Source organism: Scophthalmus maximus, chromosome 21, assembly GCF_022379125.1.
Source record: "Scophthalmus maximus strain ysfricsl-2021 chromosome 21, ASM2237912v1, whole genome shotgun sequence".
In the NCBI taxonomy this organism is placed as follows: Eukaryota; Metazoa; Chordata; class Actinopteri; order Pleuronectiformes; family Scophthalmidae; genus Scophthalmus; species Scophthalmus maximus.
The window spans coordinates 8,748,723-8,776,635 of NC_061535.1; the positions used below are offsets into that span (position 1 = coordinate 8,748,723).

General features: G+C 42.4%; 1 long non-coding RNA gene across 1 annotated transcript; it reads left to right on the top strand.

Annotated features, from left to right (window-relative positions):
• LOC118291285 lies at positions 1 to 27,891 on the top strand. Its single transcript, XR_004786596.1, has 2 exons — positions 1 to 121; positions 27,495 to 27,891. It is a non-coding gene; the product is annotated as an uncharacterized LOC118291285 (long non-coding RNA).
• Positions 27,892 to 27,913: the final 22 nt, after the last annotated feature.

Consider the following 27,913-nt stretch of genomic DNA (forward strand, 5'->3'; position numbering starts at 1 on the left):
CAGAAACAGTTGTGGACTTATGATCAGAAAAAGGAGCATTATCAGCGGACTGTTAAACAGAGTTCTGACGACAGGAGGTGGCGAGAGAGAAAAAAACAAAGGGTTGTATTGAGGCGAGCGGGTAGGAAATGTTTTCTTTTTCAAAGTGTGTTATACCCCCCGGTGATAAAAAATAAAGGGACCAGAAAGAAAGAGGGCAAGTTGTTGAAAAGCATGAAAAAAGTTTGCTCAGCCCCAGGTGCAGGCTGTCCCCTGCTGACGCCTTTTCACAAACACTTTGTTCAATTGTCTGCTTGATGGCCTGGCTGGACAGCATGCTGGACTGATGCCTGGTCAATAGGGCCAGTTCCTGACTGGGACATCGTGAACTGCACCCACATCCATTTTCTCTGTCCCTCTATGTCCCCATATAGTGTTTAAAAAAAGATGTTGCATTAAGGGTCAAGGAATTTGAGAGCATTTGTCTCCATCGTCCATCATTGCAGTAGTGGTTGCCACAACTTCTTTGCCTCCCAAATGTCCGCTAACCAGTGAATGGACGCCACCTCTGGGCACCGCCTATGTTTGGCCAAAGCCCCCAGGGCTCAGTCGGCACTCTGCCTAACTGCTGGCACAGACATGCAACCCGGTGTTGGAATCTTTAGTTTCAAAAAGCCTTGCTGGGTGTAAGCCGTCTCCTCTCATTGTCTGGTAACGTTGTGGCCGGGTATGGGGTTGGAGACGGGGTGTGAACAACCCGTCCCCCATCATCATCCCACCCCAGCTGACAACAGGTCCAATAGAGCGGCTGCTGCTGTCTTCATTTACAGTGCTTCCGCGCATGTGAATGTTGCATAGTTACCAGCCCTCTATTGACGGTTCTGTTCAGCGCAGATCAGCAGGGGTCAATTAATGAGCGGCCCCTGACCATTAGATCCCAATTATGGCTTTCAGAGCACTCCACCGTGTGCCCCCCAAACACCCAGCTCCATTTGCCTGATAATTGTGTAATTAGAGTTTGTATCAATAACTGAAGCACCAACTGGGACAGGTTTTATTCTCCTGTTTGCCTCATTTGCTAAATTGCCGCAACAGTTGTGCTAATGACGGACTCATGCATTCATTGCATTATGTATCAGAATTACAAAAGCTGCTCATATCACTAACTCGCTGTTTAGTACATCTTATTGGATAGATATTGTACATCTGACAAGTTTACAATTACAGTGCCACTTCTGCTATTTATTGTAGATTACATGTCTGTAGTGCAACATGTAATAGCATTTTGCTGCCAGCTTGTATTGTCATTATTAAATTACTCTACCATATAAAGGCTTTATGGCCATATGTGTATACTCACAATTATTATTATTATGTATTTATAGTTATATTATTATGTGTAAGAAAATACACATTTGTTCACAAAAATAATAATACTAAATTATTAATAATTTGTATGCAGGCATTTTGCATAACAAGGTGTCCATTCTTCTTTTTTTCAAATAATGGAAATCCGGAATTGAATGGAAACAGTTTCCAAGTAATGGATATGGGTTATAGTTTTCACACAACAACACAAATACACACACAGAACACCATGAAACACAGCCTGTTGCTCTTTTGAAAAGACCCCGGGGCAATTTAGTGATAAGCACTTCCTCCAAACACAATGCCTGATTTTTTCTTTGGTACTCTCCCTAACCCATATCCTATGACAGCCTTCCCCAATCATGATGTCAATAAACGTACACCTCTGCCCTTGTTTTCTCTCTGTCCCATAAATGTTTGACAAGACAGCCTTATTAAGGGAGAGGAATGTTATTTTTCACTTTTCAGACTTGCTCAGGTACAATGTCTGTCACAGTCGCTTCAATAAATAATGGGGTGTACCACCATTTCCCATACAGTGCAGTCTCATGACATAAATATGAATACACCTTTGACTTGACATGGAGTAATGAGACATTTGACAGCTATGACAGGCAAATAGCTGATGGTGCTGCAGTCTGCCAATAGTTTGGTACAACATGCTAAGCAATCAAAATCTTGAATAGACATGCCAAGAGCGCGAGTTCCTCAAATCAGCGCAGCAACTTTTGCCACAACTGTCCATAACAAATTGCATATGGCACGCTAAGCTCATCCTGGGCATGTGTGGGAATCAAACCACAGCCTGGAGAGAGATACTGTAATTAATTCTAATTGGGGTATGTCTGCAGGACTGGGGAATTACTGAGGAAATGCATTTCTGGAGCAATGTTTTTTGATGGAGCTAGAGCCCCATATGCTGCACTCAGGAGCAGATCTGTGCCCACAGAGAAATCCCCTGGCAGAAATCGCTCCAATACTACAAAGAGGGCAGGGAGAGAAAGTAAGACACAGGATGCATTATTTCGCCAGGCGACAACAATTATCCATCCTTATTGCTCCAAAATTATATTAAACTAGCTATTATGTAGCAATTAAATTTGTTCAAGCCTCAGCTCCAGTTACAGGTTTCAGGATGACTAATTAAAAACAAGGGAGCAGGAAAACTCTAGGCAGAAGCTTTCCCTAAGCTGAAGCTCCAGCTCCCCCATCATGACTGTATTTAGAGTGTCAATCAAGACAGAGTCAGAGGCAAGTCGTTCATTCAGCCTTTTCGATTCAACCTATTCAGTCCTATAAGCCCCTTATCTAGACTGTCTCTGCATAGTTCCAATTATCCCAAAGTGCCATGCATGCTCTGTTCAAAAGACTTAGGCCAGTCTTACCAATATCCTGCCCTACTCCTGTACTTCAAAAATACACAGGACTGAGTAATAGTACGAATACATAACAGTATTCATGCATGTCCATGGTACGTTTTCCATTGCACCATAGTAGTAACGCTGTTCTTTAACAAAGGTCCGTTAAGTGTGTTCTGGCCCGGGTCCAGCTACGCTGAGTCTGCTTCTGCCTCCCCCCTCAGGTCATTAGAGGTGACACGCAAAACCGATGAACACAGTATGATAATAAGCCATGAAATGAAAGGGAAATTAATTGGACAACAATGAAAAAATTAACAGCAATGGATTATCCATTTTTAAAAATATTTTTTACCAATCTCAACACGCAGGACCAGGGTATGTGAATTGGTCAGTGTGGACGTACAACCTCAGTCAACTAGGTCAAGGGATCCCACATTGGAACAGGACACAAGGAGAGAAGAACTCACGTACGTCTTCCTCTCCTGACAGCATGGTCTTGAAGAGAGAAGTTTTAATGACGGGAAAAACACAACGAGACCTAAGCTCAACCATAAAGAAAATGAACTAAAGTAAACTTATTGGGCCTGATAAAGCAATTCAGGGTCAAAATTGAAAGTAATCAAAGACTGGCAACATTTAATAACCATCATCAAACCATCATTAAAGTACACAACATATCTCAAATCCACCTTAGACGGTAGGTCTAGTTATCATATAACCCATAATGACTTAAAATCCAACTCATTAAAACGCCACTATTTCAAGCCACTTGGACTGCTCCGTGTGGGGTTAAGTATGTGCACTGTGTATTGTACTTGGTGTGTACTGCAGTTTGCCAGAAGTAATAACTCGAGTGATTATGTGTCATTACGCTAAATGTAGACGCAGCTCTACTTTTTTCCCCATTGTCCTTGAGTGGTTTGGCTCCCACTATACTAAGGTTGTTTTTGGCGGCTATGTGAGAAATGCCCCTTAATCTTGAGAAAACAACAGTTTTTCAGTAGCCTCGTAAGAGGTTGACGGGAGGATGGTGGAAATGGATTTGTTTGGGAGATGTCAATGTTTAAAACATTAATTTAATCACTAAAATGGTAATTCAGCTGCAAAATCTGTTCTAATTCAAAACTGTATTTGATGCCGCATAGTCAATGAGTCTTCTGGAATTAATGCAAGGTGTTGGGCTGAAAGCAGTGAATTCATTTTCATGCAATATGAAGTTAAAGGTTTCTTCGAATCGGATGTCAAACATTGCAAGGGCAGGATGGTATTGTTTCATGTTATTCCTTCAGACTGATACTGGACTGAACTCCTGAAGGAGATTATTGTGCTCTGCTGAAGTTTCGTGTCAAGATGGGAAATTCACACTGGGATTAGAAGTTAATACGTACGACTGCTGCTGATGGACATAGCTGGGAAGTTTAGATTGCTTCTTCTTTTCTCTTCCTCTCTCTCTCTCTCTGTCCCTCCCATGTCGTTACTGTTCTTGGTATTGATTGCCTGCTCCCTCTTAAATTATGCATTCTGCAGCTCAGTTCGGGGGGGCTCCCAGGTGGGTTTGTCAAAAGGAAAAGACACATGTACTCGGGCAGTGTGGCTAGGAGCGTCAGAAATCCATACAGGTCACAATCATGTCACCCCATCAGTTTTAATCAGCCGAGCCTGAATGCAAGCTGGTGACAGGGCTTAGAGGTATAGGGGATGTGCCTCCGCTTCAGCTGCTCCCCCGACACACAGGATCTGGTTCAATACTGCTGGATGCCACTGACAGAGACTCATTATCATCAATGTGTGGTTTGTGGCTGGGCTGGATGATGAGACATTTGCTGGTCTGGGTCTGTTCGACAGTGTGGTCCCATGCCACAGTGCAATTTGGACTTGATGGGTTTATCGCAGTCTGCATCACCTTCTGCAGGTTTTACACTGAGTGTAATGATGCACTGTGCTACTGTACTGTGGACCTTTCAACGGAGAAACCTCAACATGTTCACAAAATCCAGATTTTTTTAAAATCTAACAGTGTGACAATACTTATACTTATGTTAAGCAGAAATAATGTTGTTTTGTTTGGTGTGTTAACAGGTTACCATTTAGTATTAGCACTGAACACAATCAGGTTGATGGGATACAATTGGTTTTGCAGGTTCTTAGTCATAAACCGAAATATTAAACAGATAAAATATAGACCTGACGATGGCGCTACAGGAAAAGTTTAAACATCATTAAAGTTTTTATAATTCCTCCCCAAGGGAGACATTAATGACGGCACAAACCGAGTGAGATGTCTCATCAGTTTTTGACAAACCCACATGAAAACCACTGGTGGCGCTACAGGAAAAATCTGGGTATCACCAAAAAACAATAGGACTCATCCTCTGGGGACGATGAATGTCTGTACAAAATTTCACATTAATCTATCTTTTAGATATTGAGATATTTCACCAACGTGTTTGACCAACAGATAAATCCATGCCGCTTGCGTGGCTTATTAAAATTTCAGTTATTTGGTCCCTTTTTTGTTTTTGCATCAACAAGACAAATGACCCGACATGCAAACTTCATGAACCTTGTGTACGAATGATGGGCCATGACATTGTCACCAGTGGATGTGGAGCAGATCGTGTTGCGACTGTGTCTCACCGTCAATCTTCCCACGGAAGGGCGAGTCTCCAAAGCAGGCCAGTGTTCCTTTGATGAAAACCGTCACTGTGCGCGGAGTGTTGCATTCTTAAGGGTCAAAAGAGCAAATCCGGCCTTCTGTTCGAGGTGCCTTTATTGTGAGGTTTTGCGCAAGGCACGGTGTGATTTTCTATACACTGCCAATGAAAAGAGGCTTGATTTTCACAGGCCAGCTGACCTGCAAAGAGCAGGTGTGTCTCAGATACAGTTTCAGACTTTTTTTTTTTTCTTCTTTCCGGTACACTTCCCAGCTGACGATCCTGCTGCCTGATCCAAGTGCTCATCAGGATTTCAATAAGGGCAAATCAACTGGATGAGTTCAATTGAATTTTCTCCTCTTTTTTTCCCATCTTCTTCAAACACTGACTGTCTTCGAATGTACTGTGTCGACTGTGACTGAGATAGTTATGGGAACTTCACCTGGATCAGCTTTTCTTTTTTTCACTCTTTCACTCTTAACTGTTTCCGATGAGTATGTAACAATATATGAACAACGCGTTCAGCAAAAAGCTTTCTCGTGTTTCGACCTTCGGGTTTTGGAGGGGAAATACCTGATCTCTTCCTGTAAAGTGATATCAGGTGAGGAAATAACCATTTCACGTCTTTTGTAAAGCCAAACGAGGGTCTCTTTTCAGGCCTAAAGGATTACTGTATGTATAGAAAAAGTGTCTAAATATAAGTGAAAAAAATGAAGGCAGTTTTAATCTTTATATCAATATGAACACTTATTACTATTAACTGTGACACACTACAGATTTACAGTCAGTGGGTTTGCACGTCCCATCACGTTGTCATCATATCCTGCCTGTTATGACACTTAATGTAAGCAGAAACAAGCCTGGGAAGGAGCCAGAGACACAACATCCTCTGGATAGAGGCGACTCACTAACCCTAGATAAAAACTGCTCAAAATAAACACTTGAAAAATAGACAATTGAGCAAAGAAAAACTGAAATGTTTGTTCAGACTCTTATCTCAAGATGTACATGTCCTTTGGGGTTGTGCGCCGTGTGCTGTATGGTTTATGTTTGGGCCTGCAGGATGCATTATGGAGCCTTCAGGAAGATGTGCAGAGCTCACTTCCTTCTGCAGACTCCCAAGACGAGGCTTCTGGTACAGTTTAACCAGACTGTTACTTTACTGCTTGTAAAAAAGAAAGGCATGAAAAGCTACACTGCAATTGCTCATGTTGACAAGTTCTTTAGTAATGTAGAATTTAAAACCGTAAAAAAATATTTATTTTCCATACAAATTATTCAATTTCAAGGGTTTAAGTTTGTCACGTCGATTCAAAGTGTATGTTATTCCATTTCCATGATTTAAGGTTTGTTTTATTTTTCATGTTTAAAATTTTGTGGTCTGGAAAATTATTTTTTAAGCAGCAAGTCGTTATGAATCTATGTTAGACATTATAGGTTTTATGGATAGTTGGATGCATACTGACATAATACATTTGTAGGAGTCACACATCTGCCTGCATGCTTAGTAACAACTATTTTCATTTCCTGCATTTTCATGCCTGTTGTGCAGCCATTAATACGTCCATTGCAAAACAGGGAACTGACCCTCATCCAGCAAAACGACAACCCAATCTTTATGAATCATCTTATAACTACTTTAAAGAATGTGTAAAAGACCAAGCTTACAAAGTCCTTGACTGAGTGTGAAGAATAGGGCACCTTTACAACGCTTACTATGTTTGTTCCTAAACATATCGCCTCAGCTACACTATTAATACTGACCAATGACGTTTGGAGACAAGCTCTATTGTGACAAAAGATGAGTACTATAAACCATTATCAAAGGTAAAAAAATAATGTTGATAACCTTTATTCTTAGGTTTGTGAATAGGAGTAAAAGTGAAAATTTCACGCGGACGTTTGATACATACAGCCCACGGTCCTTAATATCTATTGCAGACTCGCTGACTAGTGTGCACGCACACATGCATATCCGAGAACAGGAGCAGCCATGGGACAATAACCTATGGAGCCGCTCTCCCTCTCCGTCCCCACCTACCCCCATCTCACATGACTGCTATGACCTCATTCCACCTGAGACGAGCTCCCAGCTCCCTCCTGCAAAAGCCTCCGGGCCTGAAATGAGTGGCGCTAGCCATAATCTTCCACGCCTTCAACCCTTTCTTCTGAGCTCACTGTCATAACGTCCTGCTCCTCCACAACCAAACACGCTAAGCTTAGGCAGTGAACATGTAAGTTAGTTACTCTTACTTAAAAACCTGCAGTCACACAGCAATGCAACTGTTAATATGGAAACAAGAAAGGGAATGGAAATCCATTCCGGAAAATGTTCATGACCAGGTGCTGGATGCACCAGTTGTTTGTAAGCTAACCCAGCCAATGTGCTAAAGTCTTTACTGGATGGGGGTTTACACGTTACACAAAAGGGGTTTTTATATAGCTATTAGTGATATACAGATTAGTGATTAGATGTGTGTAACTGCATAGCTAAGGCCAGAAACTACCATTAGTTTGGCAATTGAGATCGAGTTGGCTACCATGGAATATGGCTGACACAAAAGTGGGATGATTTTAAAATTACATTTCACAAAATTAGGACAGTATATGTCAAATTTGAATACAACTACTTAATAATAACTAAATAGTAATATTTACATTTACCAAGGATTAAAACTTTTTTGGCAGATATGTTGTGATTGGACACAAATGCTAGAAGTTACAAAAAACACATTATGGTTTTTTTACATGCACTTGTGCAACCCAGTCAAGTAATGTAATATGCCGTAATAGTAGAAAATAAGTTAGATTATTCAAATATCCGGATAAATCGTTGTAAATAGATTTACACAGCAGTTATTGTTCTGTAGCAAGCAAATCTAGTCCCTCAAATATTAACTGTGTTAGCAAAGCCCAGAAATTACATCAGTGTCAGAAATGCATCTCTTGAAGGGCTGCAACAGCTTGAAGTCATTAGTAATAAGTGGGACTGTTTACTTTGGCAGGGCTGAAAAAATACATACAAAGGTGTTTTTAATATTAGTCATGTCACTTTGACTGGTGAGCAACACTAGCTTCGCCTCACCCCAATTATTCTTTATTGAACAGTAAAAACTTTTAACGTCTGTAACGGACAAGAAAGCTCTGTTAGATCAGCCCAATTAATGTTTTCAAAGGTAAACATTTCCAGTTCGTGACTGCAGTAACGTCATTGTTAGTCTTGAGCTGAAATCAACTGTGAATTGCCCAAAGAATTGTCAAATCACTAGATTCATAAACATTTACAACCGGGGCAAAGAGCATAGTTGAAAGGATTTGGAACGTGGCCATACTCCTGTCCCCATCATGTTTCAGGTAGTGAGTAATCCTCTTGTCTTTCCACTTCTTGGTCTGGTGTTGCCGCTTCACTGAAATCACCCTTTCTTGGCAAGTCTACCTACTATAGAACAAGCCTCTCTCCTATTACAAAAGGCTGGGCTTAATAAGCGTCCAGACTATATCAGCGCTGTATTCAATTTCCTCAGATCTTGAAAACGCCGCTGTAAAAGTAGCTGAAATTTACTGCTTTGCCCCCTTAGGTTTTCTTAAAGGGAGATTCCCCTGTGTTGGTTATTTTACTCCTGCCAGAAAAATTGCTTTGCAAATTTTACAGTGAGGAGTTTAGAAGCAGTGTAATTGGAGTTGGGCCAGGGTGAGACGCCCCCACCTCCCCCGTGTCCTGCAGCGTTAGAGGCCTCTGAGCCACAATCAAATCTGCATGCTTCACACACACGGTTTCCTAATTGGACCATGCTTTAGCTACAGTACAACTTAAAAATAGAAAATAAGACACAAGCTGCACCTACAAGTATATGCTGTTCTTTCAATTCTCAATGTAAATCATTAAGTCTGCTGTTGTTAACATTTCAGCGATGGTAAATTGAATGACCCCTGACAAAATGTTCTCACATAAGGTCCATTTAGGAGCTGTTTTGCAGCTTTCAATCGTATTACAATGTAACAAAAATCAAAGCTTTTTGAATTTATTTTGTTCACTTTTTTTCTTGAGATTTAGAGGAGAAAATCAGAACCACTCTACTATCTTTCCATGCAATATAACATCACGACCAGGGTTAGGGTCATACTTACAGTATGTTATGCTACTGAAATACAACTACGACAACTATCAGTGGAATTTTCAACATGGAGGTCGAAAACAATTTTTTGGAGGTAAGAAACTTGTTTCCATCTGTGGAAATATAGCACAACCCAATATGAATGTGTTTTGAGTCTGTGGCAGCCACTTGTGGACCTCTGGTGTCATTTCATCACATTCATTTGGGCAACAGCCTTATTGTGGTCAAAAAAAATGACACAAAGCTGAGAATGCAGGAGCCAAGTGCCCCCTCGGGCTGGCTGTTATGATCCATGCTAACACTGATCATGATGCAATACCTTGCAAAATGAATTACTGCAGCAGATCGTTACAGTGGTAGAGTAAAGTACAAAGTAATAGTTATAACTCGTGGCCTGCAGGATTGTGTCCATGTGAGTTCAGACTGACAGGACATAAGTGCTGACTAGTTCTCCACTTTGATATTGAAAGCACTGAACACTACAGGTATAATCTGCAGCTTTCAGCCAGGAAAAAAAGAAAATAAATGGAAGAATGAGCCTGTCTTTGAGTAAAGGTGGAATGAATGATGATGGTTGTCAGAAGGTTGAGTCATGCAGGTTAGATAAGCCTAAGAATTACTCTACGGTGCGCCAACTGACAGTGGAACTGTGAGCGGTTTTAGCCAAGTGAATGGGAATATTAGGTGAATGTGGTCACAACATATCAATCAGTTATAAACAGGGGTGAACAGGGTGAAACAGGAAATATTTCCCAGGTGACTGTTGGAACGGATGCCAAGTTATCACTGGTATCTCCGGCTGCTGCTGTGACGGACAGATATCACTTGTTTCCCATCAAATTGGAGCAGACTAGTGAGGACTGTAAGTACAGCGAGAGAGCACAATGACATCCTTTGACAACATTAAATACATTTCGAGACGGGCTGCCGTTAACTGCATTGCTCGTCCTCACTTTTCCCAAAAATGTAAAAAAAATTACAATAATGAATGTTTCCTCGTAGAAGAGCATAATTCGGGCTGAATTGTGTATCCATGACTCATGGAATACATGCATGAAGTTTACATTATATACAATTAATAATTATAATAATAATAATGTTAAATAAATACTGCTTGTATGTATAGGCAAGTGAATAAATTCTAAAATTATAGTATCGATGTACAGCTCAATCTTTGTACTTTGAACTGTGTACACAGTTATGGTCTGGTTGGTATTGTGCAAAGGGTGTTGTAAATATTGTGTGAATAATCAGTGCACATTGGAGACTACAGTATGTTGGCTATATGGAGTCTATAAGTCTACAACATCTTAGATAAAGTGCATACATGCAGTTCCTGGGTGAGAGTAGCATCACGCCCTATGTACAAACTGACATTAAATCCTGTCTCTATACAGTGGACGAACGCTGTCCAGCCTGTGCATACAACCCATAAAAATGAGTAAAAGTAAATAAAAAGTATGTATTCGTCGATTTTTATGTAGCAATAGTAAGCTACATAAATGAAATGGCCTGTGAACTCTTTGAACAGAATAAAGCACCACGACAGAATCAGTACAAGGTAATGGAGAGGAATGATCTCAAAAAGGTGGAGAAAAACAACTTTGTTACATTAACAAGAGTCAATGTAACTCGTTAACTTTTTGCATTGGCCACTCCCCCTCTCGGGTTGTTTTTTATTTTATTATATTTTTTTGCAAATTGGATTATACTGTAGCACGAGGAGAAGCTTGTTATTTCATAGAATATTCTAACTCGTGGATACTGTTCAGGACATAATGAAAATTTTGTTCAAGTACAACCAAGAACTGTGAGTGCCTAAACATACAGTTCGTGCTACATAAAACCAAACAAAGTTTGATCCTGCCTTAGGCACTACAAGTGCATAATGTTGTTTATAAATAAAGTCATTTTGGATGAATTCATACAGACGAGATGATTTCGGTGTAAAAGCTGAATCTAGCCCTGTGGCAGATTGAACCTCCTCCAGAGATTAGTATGGAGGGAACGATTCACATTTATTTGGCTACCACTCCCATTTTTTAACAAGAGTCTGGCAGTAACAGTTTCTTAAAGTAAACACTACGGATGTAACTGAGGAAATAACTGTCACAGCTGAGTTTTGAGGATATGAGTCAGGTAGTGAGGTCACTTATTCTGATAGTGTGTCTGTTACTTTAAATCTTCAAATTAGTGCAGACAATTCAAACAGAGGTCACATCTGTAACTGCGCACATTTCTCACTCTATGATAATAATAAAAAGTGAATCATTTGGAATTTCTACCAAATGGGACTAATAGCAAAAAGCAACACTTGTCTTTTTAACTGCCTCTGTAAAGCATTCAAACCACAGGACTGAATCTGGATGGATTTGAACAGATTTCAGAGCTTCTTTTTTTTTTACCCGGCTGAGCCTTTGCTTGTGGAGGGAAATGCAAGCCAAGCGAGGGACACCCTCCATCACGGATCCATCGTTAAAAGAAACCCCTCGCTGCCAATCGCGCACACGCACACACATGCAGAGAGCACTCGAGCAGGATGTTGGTGCTCTTTCTTCCTCGCAGCATGAGCGAACAACCGACCTGTGTCTATTTCACAGTCTGCACGACAGCCTCTCTGTCCGGGGAGCCGTTACTCCAGCAAGTGACTTTTCTTTCCGGTCGTTTGAGGGGAATAATGGCACACGGGGGCCAATGCTCCACAGTGACCGGGGGTGTTATTCCTAGCAACCGTCCAGGCTGCTCAGGACATTAGTCAGAGTTTTGGATGCCTGTGAAGCATTGAGTTATTCTGTGTGTGTGTGTGTGTGTGTGTGTGTGTGTGTGTGTGTGTGTGTCAGTTTTAGGAATTAGATGCATATTAAAGTGATTTAGTCGCTCGATTTCTCGATGTCTCAAGGCCGTGATTAAAACAAACTACTGCCAATTGGTTGGCTGTTGAAATGTCTGTTCTTGGCTATTGTGAAAGATTGAATGTTTATTGATTACGTTGTATAAAAAATGTATGGAGCAATTGCATATTTACAGTCCTAGCATTTTTTTCATTACATTCATTAAAGACAGCTACTTCTACTTTGGCTCGCTATCGACTTTACAGAAATGCAGTAAGTTGCAGGCTGCTAATAAAACATGCATAACCACCGTTAGCCTTTCAACAGCACAAACAAGAAGCCTGCCAAGTGTCTTAACACTATCATTTACCAACACATGTTGTCTCAGAGCGAAAGTGCTACTGACAATGAGGATATGCATCTTTAAACTTTAACTGAGGTATTTACCAACCTTATCCATGCACCTTTAGGTGTACAACATCTGTCGGAAAACAACTGGGGCAAAGTAAAGATAACACCTGTCAGGATTTTTGCCATTGAAATATGAGAAGCGCAGATAAAAAGTACATCTACCTACATTTTCACAGAATCTAAAAAATAGATTCTTTAAATTTCAAGTTGAGGAAAAGTTAATGGGACACCAAAAAATTGCGGATACATATTTGACAAACAATCAACTTTAATTTAATTTCAATAATTCCGCGATCCTTTCTGTTATGTTGTTTTATTGCTGTGGTGTTGCTCAGAGGAAAGCCAGCATGTAGTACCTTATTAATTCAACACAGGTTGGTTTTAAGTGTAATTGTGTGAGTGTGAGTTATAAAGTGATGTCATCGCCATAAATAACATGAAGTAACCTGATGAATGAGTAAATGTAAAATAATGTCTGTTTCGATTTGTGTAGTATTTACCCGTAATTTATAATGAAAAAACATAATGACAGCCTCCCTTACATTGGTGCTCTTGGGAGGAAAATGTCAGCGTTATTCAGATTCAGCTCAACTTTGAAAATTGCGACGATCATGTCCCCTACGAATACCTGTCTCATGATAAAGAATTAATTAGCTTACACGCTGGGAGCTTATTTCAGGAAAGATTACATTTTGGACCTGAAGGGGCAGAGCTGAGCGTGTGTATGTCACGAACCAGCCATGAACTCAATCCATCCTACTTGTCTTCAGCACTGATAAGCAGTCAAGAGCACCCGGGGCATCATTTATCATCATTGCGTTTGAAAATTTGTAATTCAAAAAATGATTGCGCCGTGAGCTCTTCCACAGAGAAACCTGATGCAGGCGTTGTATACTGTAGTTGCACGTGTGGCAGAGTCAGTCCTCTAGAGAAAGCTCAGGACAGAAGGGTTTACAATTTATTTACAGTCTGTTTGACCCCATCAGGCCCATGAGCACCTTTGTATCCACAGCTCCGGGGAGTGTTTGTGTGTATTGCAGGGAGATAGAAAGGGAAAAGAAAGAGAGGGGTGGTGGGCTGGTGGTACAGGAGGCTTCCAAGGCCACAGTCGAGCAGGCTTCTGAGCACTGCATCAGGCCCATGTTTATTTCATAAATATTCTCCCCAGCTGTCAGTCTGGGAGAGATAGTGTACGCTCTCCATCTCCCCCCACAGCTACCCACCGGGGTAAATAAGCAGCAACACACCGGCAAAACTGTTGTCCTCACATGAAATGGGAAAGTGCCTAATAATACTTGGAGCTAAAGCTGAGATTCTTTCTTTGTTTAGCTTATTAAATCAAACATTTCTATATGTGAGATGAAGCCAAAGATTCAGTTTTGTATAACAAAGAGAGGTCAGCGCCCACGTCCAAATTAACGGTCAAAGAGGCACATTAGTCCTAATATAACAGCTAAACATCAATCAACAGTGCTCTACTTCACTCTGCTCTCCTTGGTATCTGGTGATGAGAGACATATGACTGGAGCGGATATAGGGGTCTAAAGGCCCCCCCGTCCCCTGGGTCCCACCACCCTCTGCACTCATGTGGAAAAACTCCCAAAAAACAAATGCTTGGATCTCCGCCCCGAGGCCATAAAACCTATTGACTGCGCATCTCCTGTATTTATTTGGAGCGAGGCGTTCATTCATACCCCCACCAAGTGTTATTATGACACATCTTCCGTCGTTTGCACCGTGTATGTGTGTGCCGGTAACGTAGACTGGGCTGGTTCTCCCCGCTGCCTGCTGGTCTTATGTAAATAGAGCTGTCAGCCACTTGTTATGGCCAGGCTGGGAGTCATCAGGAGGCCCTGGCAGCCTCTGGGTCCCTGGCCTCCATGTGATTCATAGCTGGCTGGGGGACAGAGGGGGGAAGTTCAAGTCTGCCTGAATCCAAACAGTGAAGGAAGAGGGGGGGGGGGGGGGGACACGACAGAGGGGAGGCAGGAAGAAAAGAAAATATGGTGGCGGTGAGGGTGTGAGGGAGGATGGGATATAGTGTTGACGGATGATGGAGCGAGGAGACACTTAGGGTGGATTGGCAGTTTGTAAGGAGACAAGTGCTGCCGAGGAGTTTGGTACAGTTAAAGATGAACTCAATGAGTCGGGGTTTGCCCAGCAGCCCCCCACTCCCCCCGCCACCCCCCTTCCTCTCAGTCACTGTCACTCCAATCATCATGGCGGTTCATCCTTCCTGCACTCTTGGCCTCATTATTTTCTCCTGCCGCATCGCTCTCTTATTTTGCCTCTCCCTCCCCTTACTCACTTCATTGATTGGCATGAACCAATTTCTAAAACTTTAATTTCCACTAAACCCCAAGGAACACACTGCCTCCAACTATTCTCATGTTTGACTCATAGCTGCCGTGCAGTGAGGACTCGTAATGATACAGAGGAGTGGAATCCATGGCGGTATTTGAATATTATAAACATTAGCTGGAGGTGAATTTTGGGCTCCATTGCTGAACATCCCCTTAATTGCTACATAGCTGAATTTTTACTTTTGTGGGACCTAAATTATGAACTACCAGACCCAGCAAATTAATAAAAAATGAACTACTGCATTTAAATAATTGCGCATCACGAATTCTATACAGGCCGTATCCCCGGGCAGCCGTGGTATTGTTGTCAACTTCCATCACTTTGCTGATTAAATCATGGAACTTAATGAAAGTGCTTCTGCATATGATACACAGAGTTGTGCACTGTGAGTTATTTACTCACTGATTCCACCAGTTCATGGAGAACTTTCTTTGAAAGAGAGTAATTTCTACTCAGATTGTGTGTGCACATCAGTGCTAAAAAGAACACTGGCAGGAAAAGTTGAGTATGTTCTGCCTCCTATGTGTTTGGTTTATGGTAGGCTACTGAAACCGCTCAGCTTTTAACAATTAGTCACAAGAAAAAAAAAAGCCAACAGTATGTTGGTGAACATAATAATGCATTTAGCAGCTAGAGAATGTTTTTTTTGTTTTTTTTACCCTGTCCAGTAATCACACTACTTTTAGCTCTGTTTTTGGTCTCCACCAACTCCTAACATTCACCAGGTGGCCGGAAACGTGTGCTGCTACACGTCTACTGGGTGTGTAACCAACTGCTAACTGATTTGTGTTACCATCATTGTGGGTTGTTTTTTTTAAAAAGCTCTGACGGATATCACTGTTTCATGATATCTCTGTGAATATTTGATTTGACATGATGGTCCAAACAACCCACTTTATCTTTATTTCCTTTCAGACAGAATTAAATTTCAAAACCAGCTCTCAGAAACTCTCATTATTACCCCTGATGATAAAATGAAACTTCATGCCACAGTGTGTGTGTGTGTGTGTGTGTGGAGATACCAGATAGCGCTCAAATTGATTCTTCTGCCAATTGATGCTGAAATGAAGACAGTGATAAGCTCTCAGTCCCACCAATTGAGCTTTTTTCATGGCGCGTGTGACTGAGCGCTGGAATACAAGACTGCCGCTCATTGATTGGATTACAGAGTGCACATTAGGTTGAACTTCTGCTTCAGACTTAATATGCAAAGAAGTGATGAATCTGCAAAAGCAGGGGTTTATCTGGAGTGTGCTGAAGTGTTTTGGGGCTGATAACGGCATCTGATACCCTGTTGTCATCCCACCTCTGTAGAGTTCTGCAGCTGAAAATCAGCATGGGGATGTCAGATGTGGCCTTGAGGAGGTTTGCTATTGCGATAAAAACAAGGCCTTGGGGGGAAAATTTGGATCATTAACAATCACATTAGAATATGAGTGGTACATGTCAGCAAAGTATCTGGAGATCGCAGCTGTTTTTTAACGTCTATTTATTTGTTTTCCTCTTTCTCTTTAGAAGACTCACCACCTTGACTGTTTCCACTGTCTCCTTCAGATCAGCCTAGTACAGTAGTGGAATAAATTTGGATTAATTGCGGCCCCGGTGCCAGCTAGTTCCACTCCGCTCGGCGACTGCTGGGATGCGAGCGGAGAAATCATCTGCCACCTCTCCCTTGCACTGCGTATCCCTTGTCATTGCACCGCAGAAGTCTTGCCCACTAAAACAGAGGTAATTAAATCTCCCCGTTCTCATTAAAAATACAGCTGTCTACCACCGAGCGCCACGGCTCCACTAAGCGGATGTAAATTATCATTTCATGGTGCTGAGAGAGAGGGAGGCTACTCTCAGGCTGCCACCGTGCCCCTGCCAGCGCTGTGCAGAATAACCGCTCCCCTGAAATAACTGTGCTTTTGTTTCTTGCGGAATTACATAGGGAAATGGCCTGTGTTTTATATAATTTGCAGATTAGGTGCAGTCATGGGTCTTTCAGTTACTGCTGCGAACAGGGAAGGTATTCAGGTCTCTTCTTTCTTTCTTTTTTTCTTTTAAAAAGGGAAAAAAGGTATATGGCAGGATCCTAAGATGTTAACTGATTTTTAATTGGCTTTTCCTATTAAAAAGCTCCGATGCTCTTCCAAGATTAACACTGGGAAACCTCTGTGAGGTTAACCACTAGTTGACACGCTATGCACATTTCCTCTCCATTAAGAAGAATAATGGTTTTGCTGATTTATAAAGATTGGACTAAATTAAATACTGTATGCCCTGCGGAAGTGTGATGCGCTGAGTGAGGGAGGAAGTCAGGCACTCGGATTGACTGAACTTTAAGGATGAATACTCTTTTTTTTACAAGATTCCACACAGCTGTTGCAGGCAGAAACCAAAGTATGAGAAATTCAAGAGCATAAGAGCGAGACAGAGTAATGCTTAAATCAAAAAATATGTTATCCTATTTAAAAGAATAATCCAAATGTTAGTATGTTATGCATACTTTTGATGTCAAAATCAAACAACAGTCACCTTTGTTGAAGAAACCCATATTAAGATACTTACTTACTCGGCGTGGGCGTGAGTGATCGATTCCTTCTTTTTTCTCTCTATTAATGTACAGTATCATACTGTAGTTGTAATGACTCAATGTAAATGTGAAAAGCAACATTTTCTTGCCGCTGCCGCTTCACTTTGATAGCACTTAATTGGCAAAACAGAGGATGGTTGATGTTGTGAAGAAGTCATGTCAATTGCAATGTATTTGTCACAAGGAGTTCGCGCCAAGTTGGTTTGGCTGCACTGTAAACAGAAACCGGCAGCTGCTGCTCTGTTGTATTTCTGACTTAGTAGCTGCTCAAGGAGAGTTCTGCTGTGGAATCTAACCACCTTCAACCAGATCAGCAGGGACTGAAATGATGGGGATTTCAACTCTAACTTGATGTTGTTTTGTTGCTATAGATACATTTTCCTCATCAAAATTTCCCATCAACTGTAATGCTGGCTTTAGAAAATTAAAAGTCTGCATCGAGAAGTAAATGATTACCCACTGTAATGGCTAATGAACAATGACATCACCAGAGTTTAGATTGATTCGCTGTAAGCCACGCTTCCACTATGCAATTCTGCCTGCCAAGCGTGCACGACATTTTGTGGAAAAATGAAGTGGAAGTGCATCTGCTACTGCGAAACACCCCCGCCCCCCCCCCAAAAAAATGAGTTTATTCCTTGCGTTTTCCGCAGTGACTTGCCTGCTAACTTTCTCCAGATAGAACAACTGGAGTAACTGTGTAAACTCTACCCGGCAAAAGAAAAAGTAAAAGCAAGGGTGAACCTTCCTTTACTCCCCTCACAATTACTAAGGCCATGTGAGGATGATCTCACTTGAACAAAGGATGTCGATTTTGGGGAACCTGCTGAAACAACTGATCCTGTCATTGTTCTTGGGAGAACGGCCACTGACAACATGATGAGCATTGTGAAAACAGAGCGTAATCCAGGATTTTACCAGAGGATTGAACAACTAATTCGTCCGAACAAGGTCCTGGTGTTGCACAAACCACTTTGGATTTTTGGGGGAAGATTGTGTCCTTTAGGTGTGAGTGAGGACTAGTTATAATCTTGTTGACATGATGTCGCAAAAGAGGCTGACAAGTAAACATGCTTTAACTATGTAAGGGGAAAAAAACAACTAGTATGAAATGCATCATGAGCAGTGAATTTATTCAGTCTGTCCCAGGAAGATTTAGGCGTGAATGTAAAATGGTGCGGCACAGGAAAACATGCACAAATGCAGTGAATGACAGCTATGCATAGGCAAGGAGTACAGTCGGGACCTTTTCCCACAAGCGCGACAGTTCATAAGGGAATAGGATTATTACTGCATGAAGCCACTATGGTCAAATAAGGAGATTTCATTGCCTATCGCTGGCATTGAGTCAGACACAGAGATGCTGAGAGTTGCAGAGCTCTTGCGGTACATTGAGATTTCATTTCACTTTCATGGCAGGGGCATGGGGTCTGAAGATATGCCTACCCCTTCTGTCAATCATCCAGGCAAACACACCGAAGCAGATCTATAATTCAACTACAGGGGAGCTCATACAATTCATAGGGGCTAGTGTTTTCTTCTTTTTTTTCACCCTTTTTTTTCTTGGCTTCTGTACTCATTGTTGAATCCCGTTGCATTGGCTCTTTAATTTCACAGCCAAGGCTTTCACCTGACATCTTGACCACCCAACTCTACCCTTTTTTTTATCAGACAGCTGAGATTGCAGGACTTTGCACACCACAACTCAATTATCCCACTGACTTACAGAGAGAGACTAAAATAAAGGACAGATGGGGGGAAAATCGAGCGTTCGTCCATCTGTCTCCAATTTGTCCAGCCCTCCCTTTGCTTCCACTAATTGTCAAAAAAAAAAAACATCATGTCCTTCAACAGTTTTCTGTATTTAAACCTGTCGGAAGACTTCCACGATAAATCATCAAGTGTTGATGGTGCTGCCCACGGTGTGGAACATGCTGCGAGACAGTTCAGCATACGAACGATTGCACATTGTGAAAGCAAAAGATTGTTAAGATCAGCATGAGACAATGTGTATCTCAAATGTGATGACTTGCACAAGTGCGTGAGCAGCCACTTTCTCAGGTGATTCATTCTGCAGAACGTCAGCATTATTTTTTTTTCGGGAAGCGATGCGAAAACAGGGAATGAAGTAGAACATTATTTCAGCGAGTTGTAGCAGTCAGCATTTGGATAAACATGAACTGAAATTGGGAAGTATTAACTGGAGGCCCACTTTTCTCTAATTGTTTTCTCCTAAAACAGCTTGTTTAAAAAAAAAAAAGTAGATACTATGAAGAGTTTTTCCTGCTCCATGTTGGTCTTAGCGCTTGGGTTTCATCAGGGCACTGCTAGTGAGGTGAGACTACACCGCGGCCACACACTTCGCTTTCTAAATAGTGGGAATCTCTCTCTTTCTCCCCCTGCAGCGCAGAGCATATAACGTGGAGAGCTCCGAGCTAAATTACAGGGAAACGTCTCCAAGTACCTACCGCAGGCAAGTTATTTTTAAAGGTCCAAAACCAATGTTCTAATGTCATTGTACTCAACCATAACACCAAAACAGCCACCAGCGAGCTCGCGCTCTGAAACTCTCTGCCTTCAGGGAAATGTCTGTTTAAAGACGATGACCGAGACTCAACAGACTCGGCACCAACTCTCCGCTCAACTTAGCGTTGTGGTATCTCTTTTGTCTCTATGCCAATATCTGTTTGAATGAATACTGTTTGTTATTCAAATACAGGTTGATATTTAAAGGGACTGCAATATGCTCATCACCACTTTGTAAAGTCATCTTGGACACTGATTAAATGCAATATCACCTCTACAGTAAATAGGGCTGGACCAATATGTCAAAACTATATAACTGATTACCCTGCGTGTCGGCATAGCCAGGAGCCGGATATTGTTTCACCATTGTCTGTGTGTGTGTGTGTGTGTGTGTGTGTGTGCGTGTGTGTATGTACATAATAACTCAACGACACATGGACAGATTTAACCGAACTTGGTGAGGATATTACTTGGGTGGGTATCTACAGATGATTAACTTTTGGAGCTAATCTGTACGAGGGGAGCGGGGTCGGTGTTAAGCTGAAGAAAAAATATATATGTATATATATACACACGTGTATACTGTATATAGTACTGTATATATGTGTGCATGCAGGGTATGCATCGCCCCTCTGATTCTTTTCGTAAAATTTTAATAAGTTATGCAGCTATTCACATTGAAAAAAAATAGCTTTCTCAGTTGAGACTACCATTAACGTGAATGTTAATTTCAAAGACTTCGGCCACATTTAGTTAACATTAATCCATCCATTATCTGCTCATCCTGTGTGGGGTTGTGGGGGGTTGGACCACATGCCTTCTTACACTGGCCATTAGTAGGGGTACACACTGGGCAGGTCGCCACTCCATTACACATATAGGGTAGCAGGAGAGAACATAATGTACCTAAAACAAATTCTACTATATATAATATATACACTTCAGGAAAGGGATAACGTCAACTGGGGCACTTGCAGCTGCATGTGTGTGAACCTTGCTGGGCTGCTCCAGCAGCTTCCTTATCCAATATTCTTATTAATCATAGTAGTCCTGTACTGAACAAGCAGGGGGGGTCCCATGCAGGTACATACAAGCATATTCATTATGCATTTAATCTCATCTGAGAGCAGCTTTGTCAGATATGGGTCTAGGAGGCTTTGAACTCTCTTTGTGGCGGGCTGCCGTACATTTAGATCTGGAACATAGGCACCAAGTTCCACACTGGTTGCGGTAGATCCCCTATCTTCACATGGCATGCGCAATTGGCTCCCAGTCACCATTGCGAGGGCACGATGACACCTAGACATTACATGCTCCACTGGGGCGCCGGCGATTCGCGTGAGCCTCAATGTTTAATGATGGAGCATTTCGATTAATCAGCGGCGACTTGGAGTGAGACTCCACAGCAGTGAAGAGTAACAAGGGAGGCATCTTGAAAGGCAAGTGGCATCACTTCAATGCCTCCAACTTCTGCCGAAAAAAGACGGAAGGAAAGGGACAATCAGCACTTTATCTCCCCTTCAGAAGTGGCTTCCGCTCAGAGAAGAGGAAAGCAGGTGCCAGGTGTTCGGAAAGCCGGAGTGATATGGACGTGGCGCTGTGGGGTTGACCCCGCTGAACTCTGTCTTTATGAAAAGCCCAAGAGAACTTCCTTTATGATCCCTATGTTTAGAGAAAGGCAATGGGGGTGAGTTCTTTGAAGGGCCCCGTCTGTCTGCTGCTGTCGGAAGCTTGCAGGTACATTTTAATATTTCCTCATTCATAAAGTAAACCACGTTGAGAGTCCGTTGCCAAAAATAGTTTAGCTGAGGTGTGCAGTAAACTTGACTGTCACAACAATGATCTAGGCACAAGCTGAACACCAGACGGCATCAGAAAGGGTTATATCATTTTTGGTTGCTTTCAAATTTTGGCCACATTTACTGTTTTGTTCTCAACTCTCCTTTCTCACACATACAAAATGCCACGACTCCAGGCGATACATCACTCCCCAAGGTGGACTTTTTCAACATGTGGAATCTGAGTTTGGTTGGTTCTCCCTTTTTTTTTCGACCCTGCGCTGTTTCAAAGAAAAACAGCCCCCGTGTTTGAACATGCGAAAACGAGTGGCTGTACATTGGCAAACCACGTAATCTTGAGACGTATTTATCCAAACAAAGCCCGGTCCAACACCATCCCACTGTGGCTTCCCAATGGTTTAGGCATCATCCACCTCGATCCCTACAATAACACTGGAAGCCTCTGGGCTATTTTCAGATTTCCCAGATTTCCTTGCAGAATACAACACTTAGTGGTTGAGAGCAGACTCTCTCACTCAGCTGTGTTTGTTTGTGCAGGTAACATCTGCACTGACTTTGGTGTCAGATAGCTAAGATTAGATATGGAACATTTGTTAATTTGTAGTTTTTACCCACTGCAGGATTCTGTTTACTGAATATGGTAAATATATATATATATAAATCTTGTGCAAGGAGAAGCCATCAACGGACATTTGACATTTCATAATGTTCTTTTTTATGTTAATCTTTAAAAAAAATCATATCTAATCTCTGGCCGCAACTGTAGGTTTAGATCATTTACATGTGTTAATGAAAATGAAATGTCATAATTTCACCATAAATTAAAGTTACACAAACTCAACTTGGGCACACATACACACATAAAGCACCAAAAAACTCTGATGCGACGCTTGGATGCAGAGGGCCCAAAGTTTTTTCGGCAGGTTTTCCCTCAACATAAAAAAGTGTGGTACCTTCACTCAGTTCTGAGTCCAATCTGCAGCTTCTACCAGTCTCTCGGCCGCGGCTGAAGATCGAGGTGGCTGACCGCTGTCCCGCGTAGTCCTCGAGGTTTCCATGTCGTGAAACCGATGGGCTGAAGCCTTCAGGGCAAGCTGGGTTGGCTATTAGGTGTCTAGGAGTCCATTCACTTTGCTAATGAATGCCAATAAAATAAACACCGTAGGCTACTTGTATACAACTGTATGATAAACTTCGGACAGAGGTCCCTCTAGTTGAGCACTGGTTAAGACTGTCGAGTAGATGATATTAACACACCTATTCATTTGTTTGCACAAACTTTACACTGACTTTTATTGCTGTGACCTCGTCAAATGTTCACACTGCACTCACACTCCACTTCCTGTCCCTCCCTGCACCCCTCAGATTTGACCCACCCATGAATGACCAGTTTTACTCCTCATCTGGTACACTACTTCCTACTACTGCAGTGGACCTTTCACAATGAAACGGGAGATTTATAACCAAACATTTGTATCGTTTGAAACGTATAATTTGTCACACACTGCCCTTCTCACTGTTCATGAAATAACCTTTTAAACCATATATAATGTACTTGACAGTTACATGGCTTTATCTTCACATTTATCTTAACCAGGTTAGTATTGATAGTTGTGTACCTGCTCTCAGGAGCAGATCTCCATTAAAGCACTGCAGCCCCGACTGCAGTAATGTGGGCTCAAGTTGTACTGCTGCCCTGGACCAGGTCAGAGAGAAAAACAAAACAAAACTGTCGGTAAATGTTACTTTCTGAAAAATCTGTCAAGTGCAACTCAGTTTAATGAAATACTTTGTTCACCGGGCTTTAATTTCATCTGATTTGTTTCTCAGTATGAGTTTTATGTTTTGTCTTAAAACACTGTACTACTCACGACAAGTCTGATAAAAATCACCTGCCGAAGCCAAGACATTGCTATTCTTTCCCCACTCTATGCCCTCTATTGTGAGAGGAGGGAGGTCCTGCCTCCGTCACAGCCCGGGACAAAAAGCTGAAACGGGAGCTTGTAGCTCTGTCAAGGCCTCATCACCCAGGTGTGCCAACAAAAGCTCCAACACATCCAACCAGTGACCCCTGGGAAAGGTCATGTAAGACTCCAATCTAAATTCCTGTCTGACAAAACCTTTAAAAGGCTGTCTGAATAGGCCTGTCCGTCCACAGCGCAGCAACGCGAAACAGACTATTCAGCGAGCGATGTTCCAATTGAGACATTTGGAATGTGTCGCTCCTCTGGGAAAGGTGGAGCTCTGGGTCAAAGTTTCAAAAAATGAACTGCACTCACAGATATACTGTAGGTGGCTAACTGGCTTTGCTAACTGGCTTTCCATGGCGCTGCCGTCAAGGCCCCAGCGCAGGGCTGGCAGTGAACGCCCTGAGGAGGTGTATTATTCTGGCCTACATTCTGGCTCAGAGGTGCCCACAGCCGGTCCCTCGCAATTATTCAAGTGTGACGGTGTGGTAGGGTTTGGTATCAGTGAAATGCAGAGTCCCTCCTCGTTGCCCCTGTCCCCCGCACATCCTCCCAGCCACTCTCCCTCTTTCTCTCGCTCCCTCTCTCCCACTCTCCTCTGCCTTCAGCAGTTTCACCACATGCAGAATGGAGCAGCTAGCCAGAAGGTGTTTCAAGGGCTTGAGCCCTTTCAGCCTTTGACAACCATGGCTCTGCAAATGCAGAGCTGTGACCTTGGCAACCGCTCTTATCCAGCTCCATTTCAAGCCACGGGAGGAGGGGATGTTGTTCCCGGTCTATGCTCTCAGTGTGTGTGTGTGTGTGTGTGTGTGTGTGTGTGTGTGTGTGTGTGTGCGCGTGCGCCTCACTCGCACTCCAATATCTTAAATGAAAGCTTACAAATCTAAGGGGCATAAAGATAACCACATCCCTTAAGACAGCACTGTTCTTTGAGTCCAATAAAAGAAAATGAGGGATGAGAATAATCCCGAGCTTGAGCGTGAGCCCTGACAGGACTGTTGCCCAAATTGTGAACTCGGTCATACAATTGTGAGGAGTTTTAATCGAGGTTGTGCTGTGTTGGATTTAAAAATGCACTCGCACAAGTCGACCGACAGAAGCCTGCGTGAGCCACCGTGCTCACCCGGGCTTGGTTTTGTGAATGTTAAGTTATATTTCTTACTGGCTTGGTCTTAAAAAAAAAAGAGAGAGAGAAATAAAAATAAAAAGCAGCTGACAGTGTCTCTGTGTTACTCCAGCAGAATTGAGTTGCACAGGCGAAAGCAGACAAGACTCTGCCTCTCTCCCTCACTCTATTGACTCTGTGGATAATCTTGACTCCCCAGAAAAATCCTTAAGCAGCTGGCCACAAACCTTGTGCTTGAGTGCACATGCATACAATATCTCCCTCCAGCCCTGGGGCTGTTTTGCGCCCCCCTCGCTGTTTTTTCCCCTTCCTCGCCCCCCCCACCCACCCCCTCTCAGTTCTCCAGTGAGTTCCTGAGCCAACATGTCTGGAAAAAAAGGCTGGATTTGTTGGTAGGGACTGGAAGTGAGTGCCAAAATCAACACCACTCCTCTCCTCGGGGAGACCAGCAGCAAATTGGACTTGAGCTGGGTTTTAGTTTTCTCGGACCTGCGTGAGGTGCCGGCTTCCACTGCTGGGCCCTGCAGTGAAACCAGAGACGCCGTCCAATTTTGTTTGGGGGGAAAAAAAATAACAGCAACCCGCAAGTAAAGTGGTGTAGCAAATTGAACACAGTTCAAATGGATTGATTTCCTGTGTAAACAGGTAGGCCATTAGAGAGTTGGTTTTGATTTGTGACCATGCTAGAGCTGTATTAGTGGTTTCCTTCACTCTGGCCCACAGGTATGGCAGTCAAATAGCCCATGTGTCTACATCTGTGAATACTAAAATAACATTCTAAACTATTGACTCTCTAACTATACCACTGGCAGGCAACAGATTGTAGGTTGTGGCTGCAATGGACAGATGAGTTTGCCATGAATGAAAAGACAGAACGGGGTGGTGTAGACTGTCTGTTTTCATTTGGTTTGCTGTGAGATATTGTGCCGGGATATCAGAGAGGGTGGCGGGCAAGCAGGTTCAATCTTGTATGGCCTCCGCACATCCTTTTTCATCATTACATCCTCACATCAAAACCAACTGGACAACTGCAGATGACACCTTGTTTGAAGAGCATGACGTTTGATCGAGGAACGTGTTTGATGCAGCAGGAATAAAAAAGTAACACCTTAGCTTTTCATACCTGCTGTTTCATACCTGCTGTTTGAAGTGTGAGGGCAGCACGGGGAAGCCCAGGTAAATTCTGATCAGCTGATATCGACCTTTCAGTGGGAGGAGCGGTATTCAAAAGCTTGGTGATGCCAAACTGGAATTCATGCCTTGACCTGGAGATGATGAAATACAGTTGTTTATAGATAAATATTTTAAAGGCATAAAAGTAACGCATTCAACCTAATTAGCTGGTAAAAATGAAACGGATTGTTGTCGACAATAGCACTGTCCAAATGATCCCTCAGTATTGGGCCCACAGCTTTTGCAGGCTTAGAAGTTGTTTTTAAGGGCAGTCACGGAAGTTTGCAGGTAAGCGAAATTCCTCAGTATGATTGAAAAGACACACGAGTTGAAGAATTTACAGTAGCATGCTGTATCCATCATTAATGTGGGAGCTCCTTTCTTCCTGTTTGCTGGCTGGTGTGTACTCTGCAACATTCCTCCACTTGAAACACTGCACATCTGCAGGTATAGTGCAACAGACACAGACACAATCTTCTTGTTCTTGTGAGGCGGCAGGAAGAGAGCAACATTGAAGCATGCTGTATGTGTGCATCATGCCTAAACAAACGTGCATGTACGGTATGTGTGCATCATGCCTAAACAAAGGTGCATGTACGGTATGTGTGCATCATGCCTAAACAAACGTGCATGTACGGTATGTGTGCATCATGCCTAAACAAACGTGCATGTACGGTATGTGTGCATCATGCCTAAACAAACGTGCATGTACGGTATGTGTGCATCATGCCTAAACAAACGTGCATGTACAGTATGTGTGCACGGAGGCACTTGTGGTAGTTTGCGTCTTTAATTTACACCAGAAAGCTAAGGGAGAATCGTACAGGTGATCCAACATGTTTCACGGTCTCAGTATTTAGAAGGATTAATACCTATATTAAATATTATGTTATAGATATTTGTATTTGTATATTTTAGTAAAGTGTAACTGGAAAAAATAAGCAGAAAAAGTAAAGTGAAATAGTCAACCCTTGCTAAATAATGAACTGCAAATTTGATTTGTTTTATCAATTTTTTTTACATTAATCACGATATTTGTATTTTTAAAGCAATTGTGCTTTTAGCTCAACACAACTGAACAGCTCTTTTATTGTTATTGTTGTTTATGCTTCTCAGGGCATGTCTGTTTTCATTTTTTACCTACCTAAACCAAATTGCCTTCGGGATCAATACAATTTTATTGTAGTGGACTGTGTTGTATTTATGTGATTATTAACTCTCTGGTGTGTTTATTTGATACAGGACAATCTTGGGCTCCCATACATTACCAGGTCTATGCTACGGGGAAATGTGTCCGGTTCCCGCTGGTGAAATGTGATCTGGATGGAGCGGCACTGCTGGCCCTGTTGGACTGTGGCGGCTGCTTATCTCCTGTCCTGGGGCTTCCTGATCCCACCAAGAGGAAGGCAGGCTCCAGCACTCAGGAATATCATCTCGGAGCACATGTCTCCTCCTCCTCCTCCTCTATATGAAAGACATTCCATTGTTTCCGTCGCAGAAATCTTGTTCACATGTAGGATTACCTGATAACTACACAAGGTGATGTAAATACTGCCTTTCCAGACGTGGCGTACTTCTGTTCGCCCACGGTGCATTTAGTGGAATATTTCCTTCTTTACATAATACAACATTTCTCACACTTATGGTCTCCTGTTTTCTGT